This window comes from Diabrotica virgifera, chromosome 9, assembly GCF_917563875.1.
Source record: "Diabrotica virgifera virgifera chromosome 9, PGI_DIABVI_V3a".
Taxonomy (NCBI): domain Eukaryota; kingdom Metazoa; phylum Arthropoda; class Insecta; order Coleoptera; family Chrysomelidae; genus Diabrotica; species Diabrotica virgifera.
In genome coordinates this window covers 97,985,490-98,006,784 of record NC_065451.1, presented here as the reverse complement: position 1 = coordinate 98,006,784, position 21,295 = coordinate 97,985,490, and positions in this window count along the sequence as shown.

Genomic DNA, 21,295 nt, shown 5'->3' with positions numbered 1-21,295 from the left:
GCAAAGCAGTGCTACAGCTATAGCAACTGCGAAAGCCAGACTGGAAGGAAGTATTTTATATTTATCTAAGTGACTTTTGATTTGGAGATACATAATTTTTTCTAAAACTTTTGATAGTACAGGTAACAGACTAATAGGTCTTAATTCACCAAGCTCTTTTACTTCCTTTATTTTAGAAATTGGTAGAACTCTAGCAATTTTCCAAGCATCGGGAAGAACATTATTTGCCAAACAAGTATTAATTATGTCAGTTACATAACGAACAATGAATGGGCAACACATAAGTATCATATCAAAAGTGAGTAAGTCAGAACCTGTAGATTTGGATTTTATTTCTAATAGTAATTGATAGACGAATATTTCCCCAACAGTCTCAAACTTAAACAAATGTGAAAACATTTTTCTAACATTATTATTATAAAAGTATAAAAGATTTAGATCAAGTGGCATATTTGTTAGAGCATTAGACAAGAAATGAGAATTTATTTCATTGGGCCTATTCAAAAATTCTGGTAGAATATTGTTTTTCTTTGTACTGTTAATATTTAACTGATTAAATTTTTTCCACATTATTTTACTTGAATTACCCCCCAAGAAATTTACTTCTAAATAAGATTTCTTCTCATTGCGTAACATAATATTGGCTTGGTTCCTTAAAGTTTTATAATAATTTTTAGTCCTTTTACAACGTGTAAATGCTTTATTTCTAAGTGTAATAATTAACTGAATATTGTCTGTGAGCCAAGGTGGCCGATTTTTCTGTATTTTAATTAATTTAGAAGGAGCTACAAAATCAAAAAAAAGATCTGTTAAAATACTGTTAAAAAACAATACCTTTTTATTAACATCAGGTATATTTAAAATATGAAAAAATGGTGAGTAAAGTAACAAATTTTGAAAATATTCAAGGTCAATATCTTTTAAATTTCTTCTGTATATCATTTGAATTTCAGATTTATTTACAAATTCCTTAAGAGCAGTAAACAATAAAATGATCAGACTGTTCTTCTGGAATAACTATAGTATCTGCCTCTAATGTTGGAGTATTATCTGTAACCAAAATCAAGTCCAGTAAAGTAGATGTTGTTCTTGTGACGCGAGTAGGTTTATTTATTAATTGTTTCAGATTAAATGAATCAATAGACTCACTAAAGAGAACCGTTTTTCTTTCACTAACATCTAACATGTCAATGTTGAAATCCAACATGTCAATGTTGAAATCTCCACCCATAACCATATAATCACTAAAGCTCGGATTATAGGCAAAATGCCTTTTTTTGCCTATTTTGCCTATTATAATTGTTTTTTGCACTTTCTGCCTTTTTTCGTAAATTCCGCCTATTTGTGCCTTTTTTCAAATTTCATGGTACTACCCATGATATTATTCTATTACTAAACCATTCTATAATAAAATTTTGGGTCAATAATAAAATATCAATGGATACAGGTAAACGTGTTTGGAAATAGCTGCGTGATTTCACTCAATTTTTGGGCTGTCACAAGCAAATTTCAAATTCAGTGGTGTCTAGTGAAAACAGGTGGCCGCAGTGCATAGAAAGAGACAAAAAATTAAGGATTCGTAATTATATTACTGTAAGTAGACTTACAATATCATTATGCTTAACCTATACAGTTAAAATCCAAATTAGCGTAAAAACTGGAACTGATAATTTGGTCTTTTGAAATATAGAGGTGGGACCTAACGTTCCAAAATAATAGGGAATTAATAAAAATTTATTTTTTAATTTAAAACGGTAAATTTTAACAACACTGAGAGGGGTCACGTCTCTGAAGGTTCGACCTGGACGGCGCACTTAGCGCGGTGCATGTATAACGCACAATTCAAAAAGAACTGGTATTGATAGGTGGATAAGGGTTTCGTCTCTGAGCGGACGAAAGAGAATATACTTTCTACGCTAGTTTCGATAAATGACTTATTACTGGGGGGAAGCGGAGCAAAAATAAAAAATGTCGTCCGACGAACTGAAGGACGAGGGCAAGAGAATGCGAAAAGGAGATGAAGAGGGGGAGAAAGGGGTCGTGAAGAAAAGTAGACAGATGGATACAACTACAAGAAAAGGAAGCGGAGTCGAAAGAGAAGATGAGATGATGGAAATACTAAAACAATTGGCCTTGGATGTGAAGGATATTAAAAGTGAGCAAAGAATTTACGCAGAAGAGCTAAAAGAGTTAAGAGCTGAAAATCAAAAGCTGAGGGAAGAAAATGAAGCTATTAGGAAGGAAAGTGAGCAGACAAAGAAGCAAGTACGAGAATTAAGTACTAGACTAGATTACCTAGAGAAAGAGAAGAAAAAGGATAATGTGATCGTAACCGGTTTGGATATAGATGCTGAGGAGCCAGAGATGCTGAAATTGGCTATGGGAAAAAAGATAGAAGAAACTTTACATATACAAGTAGGAATTAAATCAGCTCTTAAGATAGGAGAGAGAACATGCCTGCTGCAGCTAGAAAACCAAGAGGAAAAGGAGAAGCTAATGAGAAACAAAAGAAAATTAAAAGATTATAAAGAAGAAAGAATTTTCATAAACGATGATTTAACAATAACTGAGAAAAGAATGCAAGAGGAAATAAAGGAAAAAGCACAAGAGGCCAGAAGGGAAGGTAGAACAGTAAAAAGGGGGTTTCGGAAGATCACAATAGATGGCAGAGTATGGAGATGGAACCGCACAAAAGGAAAGCTGGACCCACCAGCAAACTAGAGCTGAGCAGCCGGGATGGATCAAAGGATAATGTAACTATGGCAATGAATGAGGACACGAAAGGATTATTAATAGGGGAAGCAAAAGTAAGAAAAAATAAAGGTCATTTAAGCACACTCCGGATAGGTTCCTGGAACATGAGAAGTACTTATGAAGCAGGCGCCCTAAAACATATAGTGTCAGTGATGAAGCAGTACAAACTGGATATCCTGGTAATGCAAGAAACAAAACAAAAGGGAACTGGGGTAACAATGATAGACAACTACAGCTTTTTCAGTAGTGGTGGCGAAGACCGGATGTTGGGAACTGGTTTTATAGTTAGTGACCGGCTGCAAAGTGCGATAGTGGAGTTCGAGCCCATATCTGAACGGATTTGTAGGTTGAGACTAAGAGGTAAGACTAGAAAACTAAGTCTAATAAATGTGCATGCTCCCTCAGAGAATAAAGACCAAAATGTTGAAACAGGATTTCTATGGTAATATTGAAATTATATATAATCAAATCCCAAAATATGATATTAAAATTGTAATAGGTGATTTGAATGCCAAAGTGGGGAATGAAGAGATGTACCGAAAAACTACTGGAGGTAAAAGTAAACATGACGAAAGTAACGAGAATGGGAAGATGCTGGTAGGCTTTGCGCAAGAGAACAACTTGAGAATTATGAGTACTTACTTCGACCACAAGAAAATCCACAAAGAAACATGGATCACTCCAGACGGCAGAACACGCAACCAAATCGACCACGTCCTAGTGGAGAGTAAGCACGCGAAATTAATAACAGATATTAGAACTTACCGAGGAGCAGACGCAGATTCCGATCACGTACTAATGATTACGAAATTAAGAGAAACTATCCCAAAGGTCAGAGAACAGAGAATAATAAATAAAAAATATGACGTTGCCAAACTAAAGAAAAAAGAAACCGCCGAAAACTTCCAGACAGTCGTGACAGCAAAACTACTTCAGAGCGAAGAGCAAGGTGACATTGAAATGGAGTGGGGAATAATAGAAGACGCAATGAAGGAAGCAGCTCAAAAGCGGTTGGGTCAAGTTAAAAAGGGGAGCGACAAAGAATGGTTTGAAACCGATTGCAAGAAAAGTCTTAACACACGGAATAAGGCAAGACTAAAATATATGGATAAACCAAGTGAAGAAAACAGGAATGAATATGAAGCGGCGAGAAGAAACGCGAAGAAAGTGTGTAGGAGTAAGAAAAGGGAGCATATGGATAAAATGCTTCAAGAGATTGAAGAGCATTATATTAATAAAAATGTAAGAAACTTCTACCAGGAGGCGAAAAGGAGCAGTGACCAATGTGTAAGAAAACAGAACTACTACAAGAGCAAGGAAGGGCACCTAATAGGAGATAATCAGGGGAAGCTAAGTAGATGGGAGGAGCATTTTAGAGAGCTACTTAATGAAGAACCTGATGGGAGTGATGAGGAGCAAGAGGAAATGGTAGAGGAAGTCAGAGGCCCGACGGAAACAGTAGAGACTCCAAATGTGGAAGAAATAAGAGAAATCATACATAGTATGAAAAACAACAAAAGTGCAGGCAGCAATGGTATTACTGCAGAATTAATCAAGCATGGGGGAGAAGCACTTATAACGCGAATATGTAGCCTGTTGACGAAAATCTGGGAGCGAGAGGAAATGCCGGAAGTATGGAGAGAGGCCTTAGTATGTCCCATTCATAAGAAGGGAGATAGAGCAGTGTGTGAAAACTATAGGGGTATCACTCTCCTAGACGTAACATATAAGGTACTCGCCAGAGTCGTAAGAAGCAGACTGGAAAGGCACTTAAACGAGCAGGTGGGTGAATACCAGGGAGGATTAAAAAAGGGCAGATCCACCATTGATCAAATATTCGCATTGAAAATGATTCAAAGCAGTACATACGAGCAACAGTTAAAGTTAAACCTCCTCTTTATAGATTTCAAACAAGCTTACGATTCTGTGATAAGAAGGCGTTTGTACCAGGCCCTAAGAGTACTTGGAATTCCGGAAAAGATGATCAGACTCGTAAAAATGACCTTAGTGAAGACCGACAACAGAGTAAGGATAGAAGGAAGCCTATCAGGAAAATTTGAAGTTAAAAGGGGATTAAAGCAGGGAGATCCGCTGTCCACAGTACTTTTCAATTTCTTGTTGGAGGCAATATTGAGAGAGAGTGGAATACGAACGAAAGGTATGATCTTTGACAACAGAAACCAGGTTCTGGCCTTTGCGGACGATATAGTGCTAATGGCAAGAACGGAAAGGGAACTGCTGAGGATTTTCAAACTCTTTGAAGTAAAGGCTAAGCAGTATGGACTGAGAATTAATGAGCAAAAAACAAAGTATATGGAAATGGGACAGACCTTAAATGAAGACACACAACTGAAAACTACCACAAACAATGAGAATAAAGAGTATTGCTTCAAAAAGGTGACGGAGTTTGAGTATCTAGGAGTAACGCTAACAAGTAAAGGGGAAGAAAGCCAGGAAATCGAAAAAAGAATCTCGAGAGGAAGAAAGACAGTCGGAGCCCTACACAAACTACTAAGAGCCAAAAACATCTCCAGAGAGGCAAAATTAAGACTTTATCGAACAGTGATCCAGCCCACAGTTCTTTACGGGAGCGAAACATGGGTCATGAACAAAAACCAAGAAAATATGCTGAACATCTGGGAGCGGAGTGGCCTAAGGAAGATATTCGGGGGAGTAAAAACGATGAAGACATTTGGAGGAGACGAACAAATGCAGAGATCAGAGAGCTGTACCGGAAACCAGAAATAAGCCAGATGGTCAGACAAAGAGACTAAGTTGGTTAGGTCATCTTGCGAGAATGGCGGACGGAAGGTGGGCAAAGGACTCGCTGGTGAGAGGGGAAGGAAAGAGGAAAAGAGGACGACCCAGGAAAAAGTGGCTAGAAGCATGTAAGGAAGACCTGCAAACAATCGGGATATCAAATTGGAGAACTGCGGCCATGGACAGGAGAAAATGGAGAAAAACCGTGGAGAAATTCCAAGCCATGGGCCTTTAAGGCCTGTTGAGCTATATTATATATATATATATATATATATATATATATATATATATATATATATATATATATATATATATATATATATATATAATAAAATATCAATGGTTTGTTTATATAACAGACTTCTAAGAAAAACGTCCTGATCGAGACTTGAGGGTTAACTATTTGGAAATCCCTAAGCTTTATTAGTTTATTATCAGTGGTACAGTCGGTTACTGTATCAGAGTTTAGTCACAAATTGCTATATCCTAGTTTAGTTTTGTTGCGTATACCGAAAAGCAAAGAACACGTTTTAAAACGTTTTAGACATTTTTGTGAAAAGATGACATCTAAATTAAGGCTATGGATCGCACCTTATTCGGAAATTTCTCTAGAAGGAGATGGAGCATTTTGTAAACCATGCGGCAAATCGGTAAGTTTTATTTTTTCTGTTTTTTTCTCGTCCCACAACATAACTAAATTCTAAAGCGGTTTTAGAATTCTAATTATTTTTTTTAAATTCTCAGATTTCAAGTAGAAAAAAGTACTTTATTGACCAGCATTGTGGAACCCCACTTCATAAACGTAATTTGGAAAAATTAAATTCCTCTATGTTAGCCCAAATATCTCTGCGGGATAGTTTAAGCAGTTCAAAAAAAAAAGGAGGAAGACGCATTTAAATTTGATTTATGCCAGACGATGATTGCATCCAACATTTCTCTATATAAAGTTAATAACCCTAGTTTTAAATGCTTTTTCGAAAAATATCTTAATAAATCCTTAACGGACGAGAGTACATTGAGAAAACATACTGTGGAAAAATGTTATGTGGAATGTATTTCAAAAATTAAGCGGGAGTTAGAGGGCAATTTTTTGTATATTATCGTGGATGAAACGACAGATGTATGCGGCAGGTATATAGCTAACTTAATGATTGGAATTTTGAACGAAAACTTTGCTAGAAAACCTTATTTAGTTGCCGTTAAAGAATTGGAAAAAACAAACAATTTAACAATAAGTCGATTTATACAAGATAGTTTAACAAACCTCTTTTTACCCAACCCTATACCAGTGAATAAAATAGTTTTAATGCTTTCAGATGCTGCGGCATATATGTTAAAAGCTGCTGTTAATTTAAAGATTTTTTATCCTAATTTAATTCATAGCACTTGCGTAGCCCACTACACTACACGGGGTAAATAGAATTGCTGAAGAAACAAGAAATCTGTTTCCGTTGGTAAATAATTTTATAAATTTTATGAAAAAAGTTTTTGTAAAGGCTCCGTTGAGGGTGCAAATATATAAAGAAAGACTTCCCGGTGTCCCTTTGCCACCTAAACCCGTAATTACAAGGTGGGGAACATGGCTCGAATCAGTTTTTTTTTTACTTTGAACACTGCAATGAAATATAATTAGTTATGTCAGAATTTGATGATGATATTTCCGAACCCATTCGAGAAGCAAAAAAAATATTAAAAAATCCCAAATTGAAACAGGACCTCGCTTATATCAATGACAATTATAAATTAATAGTTACCACAATTACCTTATTAGAAAAACAAGAGATAAATTTATGTGAGTCAGTAAAATTAATAGATAATTTAAAGACGAAAATTAAATCGGCACCTGGAAGTAACGGTCAATTAATTTTTATAAAAATGAAATATGTTTTCGACAAGAATGAAGGTTTTTCGTTTTTGTCTAATGTTGCTAAAGTTTTGAATGGGACATTTTCCGAGGAATTATGCCAGATTTATTATCCGCTCTGAAATATGCTCCAATTACATCTGTCGATGTCGAACGTTCGTTTTCAATCTACAAATTAATTTTAAGTGATCGAAGACATAGTTTTAAGACCGAAAATATTGAAAAACATTTAGTTGTTTCTATTAAAGATAAAATTTTAAGTGGTTATAAATAATAAGTTATATTCCTTTATTGCCTACATTTTGCCTAAATGTTAATATTCCTGCCTTTTTAAAAAAAATTCTTTGCCTATATAGGCGCCTTTTTCTTCAATTTTTGTTGCCTATAAATCCGAGCTTTAATAATCACATTCAGGTATGTAGCTAGAAACAGGGTCTTCAAACGTGTTAAGAAATTCGACAAAATTCTGCTTTGGCGGCCTATAAAAGTTACCAATTAAAAACTTGCTTTTATTAACTTTAATCGTTATCCATATGTGTTCTAAGTGATTTGAAATATTTTTAAATAATTCTACAAACAAAATGTTACAATTTATATAAAAATCTACACCTCCATTTGTATTTCTGTCACATCGATTAAAATTATATCCCCGAATCAACAAATTTTCAGACAATAGGTCAGGAGATAAACGAGTTTCCTGAAGACCTACAATATCAAAACGCCTATTCAATAACAGATTTAAATTCAACAAAATGCAAAGTTAATGATCGTACATTAAAAAAAGCAATTGATGAGTTTTTCATATCTTACCACCTATTTGGTTTTATAAAAATAAAAAAGTATTTGTAAATAATAACAAGTAAATAAAACTATGTACTAAATAAGAAAAAGAAAAAAAAACAAGGCTGTTCACTGCGCACCTGCTGTGTTCGTATACTTCTTTCTTCACTCCTGCTAAATACCAGCTAAATCATCTGAACCATTAGTTAAGCGTTTTTTTCCAGAAAAGAAAGCATAAATCTTCCCCTCTCTGAACCAAGCATTATTTTTACCCACTTTGTCTTTGACTTCAAGTAGAAGTTCATAACGTTGTTTCGTTAACTCTTCAACAATAGAGATACCTGTTCCTTTTAGTTTCGTTTTATTGGCATAAATATGATTTCTGGACACCAGTGACGAAAATTTTAGAATTACCGGTCTTACTTTTTGTGGCATTTCATCTTTTTTACGAAAACCAGTACGGTATGCTGCTTCAATATGGCAATCGGAAACATTCATTTTTTCGTTAAAGATATTATTTTAATTGTCTTTTAAGTTTTCATTTGTGCTTTCCGATAAACCAAATACTCTTATAATGAATAATTTTTATGGGATTGTTCCAAGAAGTCGATAGAATTTTTTAAATCCTTATTTTCCGCTTGTATATCAGACATTTGGGCCTCCATTGAACTAATTTTCTTATCGATATCATCAAAACGAGTTTTAAATTTCTCTTGGAACATATCCGTAAGTTTTTCAATAATAGTATCTAAAAACCTCTTATCTGACAGAAACTCATTAACAATATCTGTAGATAGTTTTTTTAGTTCTGATTTTTGTCTTTCTGTAAAAACCATTTTTTTAGAAGAAATAAGGTACTCACTGTAATTATAAATCAGATTTTTCAAATAACTATACTTTAATGATAATCACTTTAGCTGGAGTGCAAACACGTCTAGTCGCTACCAACAGACATCAACGAATGAGTGTTTAGTGAAAGTCCGTATCACTGACTGACTTCTGCTATTCTGTTCAATAAATATGCACCAGAAATAAACAAACCAAGAGACTTAAATGTTACGAGGAGTACTTCCTAATCATGATTTATAAAAAAATATATATAAACCTTGTAAATCAGGATTGGCGGTTTACAATGTACTTATATAAATTGTAAATTATTATTTAGGAGTGCTCCTCGTAACATTCAATGTTTCTTGGTTTGTTTATTTCTAATGCATATTTATTGTGATTGTAGTAAGTATAATATATAGGTATATGTATATCTTTTTAGGTAATGATCAAGAAAATAGATACAATAGTGCACATGTAAGAACAAGAAATGTTGCCGAAAAGCTTTTTGGAACCTTGAAAAGACAGTTTCCTTGTCTTCAAAAGGTCTACAAACCGAATTAAATACATATCTTGCAATATGTGCTACAACAGTACCTTATAAGTTATAATCTGGGTGCAAGGGAAAATCATGATGGTGATGATGATTTTGTAGAAAATGTTTATGTGTCGGTAAATGGAAATGTTAATGATGTGGAACAATGTTTAAATTTTAGGAGTGATTTTAATCGACAAAATTTTACATGAGAATGAGAATACATTATTGAATACTTGTAATATATTAAATGTTTTTTTTTATATTGAATGGGTCGTCTTTCTTTGGAATTTGAGTACGAGTTTTTCTCCTTTTAAATAAGTGTTTATTTGAAAAAGCAATATAAAATTAATTACACATGTAAACAGCAATACATATTATACTATTTATGCAGATGACATAGTTCTCTTAACAAGTAAAAAAAGTGAAGCTGTTTAGAAATTTGAAAGGTGAAGTAATAAAATTACTTTTACATCAATTTCGAAAAGTAATATTACCCCTCGTCAATTTAGATATTTGCAAGTGTTAAGTAATGATAGCTATAAAATTTGGTCTGATACATATTAAGTATTTTAAGATTTTTATTACCAATGCGTGACAGGATTTTATGGAAAGATATTTGTTTGGTTTGAACCCACCTATTGGAAAAGGTAGACAAATAATTATTCATATTGGATCTGAAATAGGATTTGTAAATGGTGGTTTATTAAAATTTACTACAAGATCCACCGAAGATTATCATGAGGAAATAGAGCTATTTCAAGAATATTGCTTTCAGATGGTTAGTAACATACTACAAAATTCTGTCATAGTAATGGATAATGCTAATAACCATTCTCGTTTAATTGAAAAACTATCAACTTTGGATTTATGTAGGCATTAGATACTTAATTAGTTAAAAGGAAAAGAGATGACATTTGATAATACGATGGTTAAAAAAGAACTCATGAATAGCGTTCAACAACACAAACAGAAGTATAAAAATATGTAATCGATCAAAGTTAAAAGATCAAAGCTAAAGATGGCGGAATAACTGTACTTCGTTTACCCTCATATAATTGTCAACTTAACTACCCTAAAGAGTTAATATGGGCACAAGTAAAGGGTGACGTAGCTAGAAACAACAGTGCATTCAACTTAGTTGATGTGCAAAGAATTTTACAGGAAACTTTATCGAAAGCCACTGCAGAAAATTGGAAACTATGTACATTATCCATCCATCTAATGGCACTACAGCCCAAATCGAGCCTTGGCCACCTTCAACAAGCTTCTCCAATCATTTCGATTTACCGCTGTTCTTTTCCATGAACGCGTTCCCAGGAAGTTCCTGGCATCCTCATCGACTTCGTCTTCCCATCTTTTTTAGGTCTTCCAACAGGTCTTCTTCCCTGCATTCTTGCATTCAGCAATTTTCTGGGAATTCTATTCTCATGCATGCGGACCACGTGCCCTGCCCACCGTAATCTCTGCAGTTTAGTGTATTGTGCTAGAGTTGGTTCGCTATATTGCTCGTATATTTCTCTATTATACCTAATTCGCCAGTTGTTATTTTCACTTATTGGGCCCAGTATCCTACGTAATACTTTTCTTTCAAACACATCTAATGCATTGGCAGGTTTCTGTGTCACCACCCATGTTTCGCAGCCATAACTTACTATGGGCCTGATTATTGTTTTATATACCCGGAGTTTTGTTTTCCGGTGTACGTCTCGCGATTTAAATATGTGGCCCATCGCGAAATAGGATTTATTTGCCAGCACAAGCCTTCTATTTATTTCCGGTTCTTCTTCATTGCTTGCAACCATCAGGTACGTGAATCTATTTACATGTTCTATATCGTCAATAAAGTGTTGTTGCGCCGGTCTATTTGATCTGGTTTGTATGAGTAGTTTTGTTTTATTTGTATTTATTGCTAGCCCTACTGCTTCTGCACTCTGTTTCAACTCAACGTAGGTTTCTTCCGCTGCATTCATTGTTCTGCTCATTATGTTTATATCATCTGCGTATGCTGCTAATTGGGTAGATTTGTTTGTAAGTATGTTATTTCCGCTCACCGTCAACCGTCTAATTACATATTCAAGAACAAGATTAAAAAGCGTTGGAGCCAGTCCGTCGCCTTGTTTCAGTCCTTGCGTTATCGTAAACGCATCAGTGATCTGTCCTTGAATACATACCTGTGCTTCTGTTTCTGTCATTGTCATTTGAACTAGTCGTATTAATTTTGATGGTATGCCAAACTCTTCCAATATATTAGGTAGAACTGTTCTATCTATTGAATCATAGGCTTGTTTAAAATCTAAAAAGAGATTGTAAACGTCCATGTCATATTCCCATGCTTTGGCTAGTATTTGTTTAACTGTAAATAGTTGGTCAATGGTAGATCTATTTTGCCTAAACCCTGCTTGATATTCCCCGATGATTTTTTCCGTGAGAGGTTGAAGTCTTCGATTAAGGATGTTTGTGAATATTTTGTATCCCGAACAAAGCAAAGAGATGGCTCTATAATTCTGACACAACAGTTTGTCTCCTTTTTTATGAATAGGGCAGATTATACTTTTCTTCCATTGTTGGGGGATTTCTTCTTCTATCCACATCTCTCGTATTAACTGGTACATCTGTTGTGTCAAATTCCCTCCTCCTTGCTTGAGTAGTTCTGCCGGTATTTTATCTATTCCCGGTGCTTTATGGCTTTTTTGTATGTGGATTGCCGTTTGGACCTCCTCTAGCGTTGGGGGTGTAGTTAATTCATTTTCTTCTCCATCTTCCCCCAGCTCTTGTTGTTGTACCTCCTGCCGCGCCTGCTGCTGCCTCTGTTGTTGTAATGGTGGTTGTGTCCCTTTGTTTAATACTTCCTTAAAATATGTACATTATAGAGCATGCAAAAAAGGAGGAAGAAAAGTTATGGAACTTAGATTTCGTAGTTGACGAATGCTTATTAGAAACCAATTGTCATTGCACCAAACAACAAAACTTCAAAGGATGATCATAAACAAAGGAGAACAGAATATAGCAAATTCAAATATTTGGGAGTGACAGTAATTGATAAAGGGGAAGAGGAACGATACTTTTATTTTGTTTTTATTTATTTATTGACGGGGTTACCCCATTAAAAGTTATACAATTAACAATAATAAGTTTACGAGCTAAATATGTACTAATAATACTTAAACAACATTTTAATTATATAACAAATATTAGAGTTATTTATTTATTTAGCGTATGGCTCAATACATGGAATAAATACAATAATAATTGTAAAAAAAACGTACATAATTCAAAAATACAAACATAAGCTTATATAAAAACGAATATAGACAAAATACAGATAAAATATAAGATAATACAAACAGATAAGGTTATATCTTTAAGTCGAGTTGAGCTATCCATTCAAGGCCTGCAGGCGTAGTTTTGAAAAAGTCTTTTGGGTCTCCTCGGTACGCCCTCAATTCACATGTCTCCACTATGTGTTGGATGGTTTAATCTGGAGCACCACAGTCGCAGCTGGAGGTAGACTGTTTTCCCCATTTATGTAGGTTGTGTGCGCATACTGCATGTCCCGTTCTAATTCGGTTTAGGCTCTTCCATATGTTTCGTGGCTGGTCGAAGCCATCAGGCTTTTGGACTGGGTCAATAAGGTTGGATACTTCAGGTGAGGCTTCCTCAGTCCACAGCGTGCGCCATCTGGAGGTAACATTGAAAGCATCTGCCGTTAGCTGTTGGGCTGTTCTTATGGGTGGTTTTCTGGATGGGAGTCGGTTTGCTGCTAAACTCGGGATGTCTTCATGGATTGGTAGTTGCAAGTTGCTATTTACTTTCGAATACTCCGTTATCAAGGCCTTTTGTCTTCGTAGGATAGGCGGAGGTATATGGCTAAGGATGGGAAGCCAATATAGTGGAGTAGTCTTGATGCAGCCACTAATCATTCTCATTGCTATATTAAGCTGCGTATCAACTATCTTCACATGACGACTATTTAGCCAGACCGGTGCACAGTACTCTGCCACAGAGTAGACCAAACTTAGCACAGATGTTCGTAGTGTGTCCGCAGATGCGCCCCAGTTGGTACCACAAAGATTCTGGATAAGGTTATTTCTACTACTTATTTTTTGTGCAGTTATTTGTAGATGTTTTTTAAACGAGAGAGTCCTGTCCAAGGTAACCCCCAGATATTTTGGGTAAGGTTGGTAGGGTAGTGCTACATTTCTCATTTTGACCTCTAATTTTTGGTTTGCCTGTTTGTTATTGAGGTGAAAACAGCTTACCTCAGTTTTATTTAAGTTGGGTATCAGGCGCCATTTTGTGAAGTATTCATATAGTTTGTTGAGGTCGTTTGTCAGCACGTTTTGAGTAATTTCAAACTGTTTGTGTTGTACTGCTATTGCTAGGTCGTCAGCGTAGCCAAACTTTCTTCCATCAGTGTCAGGTAGGTCCGATATATATAAGTTGAAAAGCATCGGAGCAAGGACTGATCCTTGGGGTAGTCCATTATTTAATTTCCTCTGTTTGCTTATGTCATTACCGTGGATTACCTGGAAGTATCGATCAGAGAGCATGTTGTTTATTAGTTGCAATATTCTTTGGCATGAGATTAGTTTGGTTAGTTTATAGAGGAGTCCCTCCTTCCAAACTATGTCGTAGGCAGCTGTCAAATCCACAAAGACTACAGCCGTCTTTTGTTGCTTTTGGAAGCCTGCTTCTATATGCGTAGTTAGACTTAGAACCTGATCTGCGCAGCTTCGATTAGGTATGAAACCTGCTTGTTCGAGTGGGATATTTTCAAGAATTTGTGGGCCTATTCGGTTTAGGATAAGTCGTTCCAGCAGTTTATAGCAGCAACTGAGAAGTGCTATAGGACGATAGCTTTCAACTTTATCGTGGGGTTTATTGGGTTTTAATACAGCAATTATTTTGCTCTTTTTAAAAGCTTTTGGTATGTTTCCAGTTCTAAGGATCAGTGAATAGAACGCAGCCAACCATTTTCTTGTCCTTTGACCGCATTGTAGTAGGAACTCAGGATGTATCCCATCAAAACCAGGCGCCTTGCCAGTTTTCATGTCTCGGAGGGCTGATGTTATTTCTTCGTTGGTGAATTCGTGGGAGAACCTTGGGTTATGTCCGGCTGTTTGACGTAAGTTGTTGAGTTCCTTTTTTATATATTTTGTATGTTCTTTGTCACGTGGAGCCCTAGATAGGGTCACTATTCTGCTAGCTATTTGGTCGGGGGACAAAAAGTGGGGTTTTCGAACGAGCGGGGCACTTCCCCCTAGCTTTCTAAGTAGGCTCCAAGATTGTCTGCTCGATCTTTTAAAGTCCATTTTCTCCGTTGTTTTTATCCATTTATTTCTCCGGGCTTCATTTAATGTTTGCAGTAGGTCATTAGCTACATCTGGGTCACCATTCTCTATATAGTCATTGTAGAGTTCTTCACATTCATTATTCCAGCCTGGGATATACTCTTTGCGGTAACCTCTTGGTATACACTTTTTTGCAGTTGATATCACTGCACCTACAAATCTATCGTAGCTTTCCGGTGTGGCTGGAACCCATCTTATAGTTTTATCAAGTTCAGTAGAGAATTTTTGCCAGTCTGCCTTCTGAAAATTCCATCTTGGTCTGGGAGTGGATCGGACTATCGGGACCTGGATGCCTACTTCATATATTATTGGACGATGTTGGCTGTGTGAGAAATTCTTCAGGACTTTTCTTGTTATATTGACAGGTTGATTTTGAGAGTTTTGGGTTGAGAAACAGAGGTCTGGGTTGTATTCCTTTCTCCACGCTGCGGATCTAAATGTTCCCCTGTCTTTTGCATTAAATATTAGACTAAGGTTGTTTTCTTCTGCCCACTCTACAAGTGCTTCGCCGTTCTGGTCATTGCTGTGATATTTCCACATCGTATGATGGCTATTAAAATCTCCCATATAAACTGCCGGATGGTAAAGATGAGGTAGTACTTCTGGAGGCCACTGGGTTTCTGGGGGCTTGTATATATTAGCAATTGTAAGTTCTTCGATTTTTACTGTAATGATTTGAATGTTTCCACTGGTACTGGTGTCCACTAGATGGGCATTTTCTATGTTGCTGCGGATGTATGTTATACAGCCGTATATATGGTGATATGTTACACCAAGGATTTCATATCCTAGTACTTTGCCCCTACGTTTTAGATCAGTTTCATCACCTACATGAGTTTCTTGAATGGTAACCACGTCAATGTTATTTTCTAGCAGAATTTTAGATAGTACCTCACACTTTGATTTACTAAGTGCCTCTATATTTAGTTGGCATATTCGGAGGATTGGTCCAATGCTTCTTGTCATATAGTTCTGAGAAGAACTAGTTTTTGTAGCTGTTTCCATGTATATCGATGACTAGGAGATCTTTAAGAGATAGACTAGTCGCCAACTATCGCACTAGCTCATTTAGCATTACCCAGGATGCACGTGTAAAATTCTTTTACGGACGCGAGCTAGATTACACCCCAAAAAATATTAGAGTAAGAATAGGTAGGTACTTGTAACCTTAGACATAACAAAAAAAAAAATAAATACTCTATTTAAATTATTTTTAAACATATTCAGAGATATATCAAAACTTTCAATGTGTTTGTCATTTATAAGTTTACAGTAACGATCTCTAGGTGAATTTTGGCCATAACTTGTGCGATGGAAAGAAATATAAAATGTTATAAAATCACCTCTTCGATTTCTAGTTTGTGTATCAACATTAATACACTGTAATAGATCACAGCAATCTAAATTTCCATTTATTAAATTATACAAAAATACTAATCCTACTTGATTACGTCTATTTTCTAGCGTATTAAGTTTTAAACTGTTTTCTATTAATGAATAATCGTGATCTACAATAGTTTCACCTAATTTAAATACACAGAACCTCAAAAATTTGTGTTGAATTTTTTCAACAGTCATATTATGAACTGCATGGTATGGAGACCATACTATAGAGCCATATTTAAGTTTAGATCGCACCAAAGAACAATAAACTCCTCTTACAGTGTCAACTGAAAAATTACTACAGTGTCTCAAAATAAATCCTAACATTTTTGAAGACTGAATTGTTACGTAATTAATGCGTTCAACAAAACTCAAACTTTCGTCAAAAATCACTCCTAAATCTTTAACTTTTGAAACATATTTCAGATCTTCATTATTTATTTTATATGAAGTATTGATCTTCTTATTACCTTTGAAAAAACGAATGTAACAGCATTTTGAGACATTTAGGTTGAGTTTGTTTACTGTACACCAATGTGTCAATCTATCCAGGTCTTCCTGCAGAAGGTGTTGGTCTAAAGGACTAGAAATTATCTTTGATATTTTAAAATCGTCAGCAAAAGCTAAACTTTCACTGTTTTCAAATCAGTCGAAAATAGAATTCACTAAATGAATACTACTAAGAGGAAGCAGAGCAATGGAATAATGTTAAAGTTATTTGACCAGTGGCATTGTATGCTTGTTACACTTGGACAATGAATAAGAAAGATGAAATGAAAATAGACATCTAGAAAACGAAAGTACTGCAAGGAATTTTTAGTGGAGTTAGGAGTGGAAAAAGAATACGAATAATATGGAAAGTCAGACCAGAAATATTATGAAAGATGTGGTTCGAAGTAATAAGCAGATTTGGATGGTAGGTATAAAAGTGCAGATTTGGATGGTAGGTATAGAAGTGCAGAATTGGAGGGAGAGAGTTAACGTCCAGCAGAGATGGAGAGTTTCCGAAACGACTCAAGCTACGAAACATGGACTATGCATTTGGAAACTGGAATGTGAGGACGCTAAATAGACCAGGAGCTCAAACCGCACTTCTGCAAGAACTAAAAAGATATAAGATCATGATTACTGCTCTTCAGGAGACAAGATGGCTGGGGAAAGGTGTCAGGGACACTAAAACGCACACAATTCTATATAGTGGGAAGGAACAAGGAAGCAAAGAATGTGGAGTCGCATTTGTGGTGGATAATGATTTTAAGTCAAAAATCATCGACTTCCAGGCAGTCAGTGAAAGGATATGTAAGTTGAGAATTCGCACCCACTTCTTCAACCTAACAATGATAAACATTCACTGTCCAACAGAAGATCAAGAGCAACATACAAAGGAAAGCTTTTACCAACAGCTGGAGATAGTATATGATAATGCGCCAAAAAATGACATCAAGATTATAATGGGTGATATGAATGCTAAAATAGGCAAGGAACCGCAGTTCTATGGCACAATAGGAAAATACTCTCTGCACAATGAAACAAGCGAGAATGGGGAGTTTTTGATAAATTTTGCCACCAGTAAAAACTTGGTTATAAGTTCCACATGCTTCCCACATAAAGGCATACACAAAATGACATGGATTTCACCAGATGGAACCACAACCAATCAAATTGACCATGTGCTGATAGACAAAAGGGCAGCCAGTAGTATCTCCGATGTGAGAACACGACGAGGAGCATGCTGTGGATCAGACCATATTTTAGTACAAACCAAATTTAGATGCAGAGTTAACAGCAAAAGAAACGAAAGACAACAAAGAACAAACAAACTGGACCTGGAAAAACTGAAGATTCGGGAATGTAAAGAGAAGTTCGAACAAGAAGTCGCAAATGAGTTAAGGACGCTAGAACTGCACTCCATAGAGGGCAAATGGACTAATATCAAAACAGCACTACTGACAGCAGCAGCGTCCACCCTGGGAAACAAGAAAAAGGAGAGAAGAGCAGCATGGTTTGATGACGAGTGCAGACAAGCAATCGAGGAAAGAAATGAAGCACACAAAATGTACATAACAAGAAGAACACGGGAAAGACGAACATTATTTGAAGTCTCAAGACGGAAAGCAGACAAGACATGTAGAAATAAAAAGAGAGCCTATGAAAATGGACAAATAGAAAAAATGGAAGAACATTTCAAAAACAACGAAATTAGAGGGGCTTACGAATACCTAAAAAAGATAAAAAGTGGGTATAAACCTCAAACAAGTCTATGTAAAGATGAAAGTGGGCAAATAATCAGTGACCAACAGAAAGTCACAGACACCTGGAAGCATTATTTTCAGACACTACTTGGAACTCAAGTAGACATGGAAGATGAAATGGGTATGATCTACGTAGAAGAGAATGGAGTAGAAGCTCCAACCATAGAGGAAGTTTTCGAAGCCATTAAGGCCCAGAAAAACAATAAAGCTCCGGGAGTTGATGAAATACCAGCAGAACTATATAAGGTAGGTGGCGACCACCTAGCAAGTCACATCCACGCGCTCATCAGAGACGTATGGCAAGAAGAGAAAATACCCGACGACTGGAAGAAAAGTATAGTATGCCCGATCTATAAAAAAGGAGACAAACTCCAGTGCAAAAACTACCGTGGAATCTCTCTACTATGTACAGCATATAAAGTCCTCACGTATATTATAAACCAGCGGCTCCAACCACTAGCAGAAAATATTATTGGAGAGTATCAGACGGGCTTCCGACGGGGAAGATCGACATTGGATCAAATATTCACAGTAAAACAGATCTTGAGCAAAGCATGGGAACACGATATTGATGTTCACAACGTGTTTGTAGACTTCAAACAGGCATACGACTCAGTCAAAAGAAACAAACTATACTATATATTGGCTGAATTGGCAATACCACACAAGTTAATAAGACTCATTAAAGCCACAATGGATGAAACTCAGGCATGTGTACGAATACAAAACCACCGGACAGACTTTTTTAACATTTCGCAGGGACTAAAACAGGGAGATGGGCTGGCCCCAACATTGTTTAACCTGGCACTGGAGTATGCGGTTAGGCAAATGCAAACTGGACGAGGAAATCTACTGACCAACCGAACGGTTCAACTGGCCGCTTATGCTGATGATATTAATATTATGAGTAGAACATCAACAGGAGCACAGGAAACATATGCAGAGTTAAAAACACAAACAAAAATGCTAGGTCTGGAAATTAACACAGAAAAAACAAAAATAATGACTCAGACGAGAAGAAATATAGTCCCAGAAAACATTATGCATGAAGATGACATTGAAACGGTTGAAAAGTTTACATACCTGGGAGTAGAAATATATGCCGACGCATCAGAAGATGGAGAAATAAGGAAGAGAATAACGCAGGCAAACAGAGCTTATTTTGCCCTCTCCCATATATTTCGGTCAAAAAGTGTCCACCGAAATACAAAGATGAGAATCTATAAAACCTTAATTCGACCAATAACATGCTATGGCAGTGAAGTCTGGGTGCTGAAAGAAACATCCAAAAACAAACTCGACACATTCGAAAGGAAAGTACTTAGGAGAATACTAGGACCTGTGAGGGAAAACGGAATCTTCAGAAGTCGATACAACAACGAGCTTTATCAACTTTATAAGGAAACGTCCCTGTCAGACTTCATTAGATTACAAAGATTGCAATGGGCCGGACATGTGATAAGAATGGGAGAGGATAGGCTACCAAAACGAGCACTGAATGCTAGAATGCAAGGAAAGAGACCGGTTGGGAAGCCACGAAAGCGCTGGGAAGACACAGTAAACAGCGACGCACAAGCCCTTTTAGGAGTCCGTGTATGGAGAAGAGCAGCCACAGACAGGCAAGGGTGGAGGCAAAAAATAAAGGAGGCCAAGGCTCAATTTGGGCTGTAGTGCCGTAGAAGAAGAAGAAGAAGAGATGGAGAGTATTTTTTTGTGGCATCTGATGCAATTTACTATTTTAGGTGAGAATAAAGCCACAATTTTAGTTTACAATTAAATTTATTTTTGATTTCGATACGTTTCAATTTCCACTTCGCAAGTCGTTATCAAAATGCAAAACATTTTGTTTTTGGTGCTTGGTAAAAAAACTTTTAATTTAATTTTATCTGAATCATTCATATTAACAATTGAGACCATGAGAGCCAGAGTGGCCTAACTGATATTTACATTCAAAGAAAATGATAAAAAACTAACAATGTTCGACTGTTTTAGTAATTGTATGTTGACCAATAATGATTCTTGGTCAACATACAATTACTAAAACAATCGAACATTGTTAGCTTCTGATCATTTTCTTTATGTAAAGTAATGTAAATATCAGTTAGGCCACTCTGGCTTTCATAGCCTCAATTCAGACATTATATTATCCATTTTAAAGTAAATAACTTTAAAACGATATTGCCAATACTTATCTATGAGTTGCGTTCCTGGGACGACTTTATTGAAAGATAGTTCATTCTAAAACATAAAATCAACTTAATTTGATGGATATTCATCCATCAAAAAAATCATACCATGTGATTTGTTTTTAAAAATTTAAATCTCAAATAAATTTAACTTCAAACTTAAATTGTCGTTAAAATTCAAATAAATCAAAATTACATTGAAGCGAAGTTCCTGAGAAGATTGTATTGAAGATACAATTAATTATCTTCTGAGGAACTGGTGTCACTGTCATCATTGCCAATTGAAATTATTAGTGGTTCTATGACACTATCCATGATACCATCTAGTTTACACATTTTTTCCTCTACTTTCAGGATGTGCTTAACACAATTTTGCCAATGTGTTGGAGTTACATTGTCAAGAGCTTGTAACAGAAGATTTTTTACTTCTTTCAGTTTAAATGTTGGATTGTCAGACAAACGTCAAAGTGAAAACCGATCTTTTAAATTGTTCTTTAAAAATATTAGTTTTCGACGTTTTTTTCTACAGTTTTATAGTAGAAATCATAGAAATCGGACGTACCTTCGGTACAGCGATAATTGAGACTACAGATAACCCC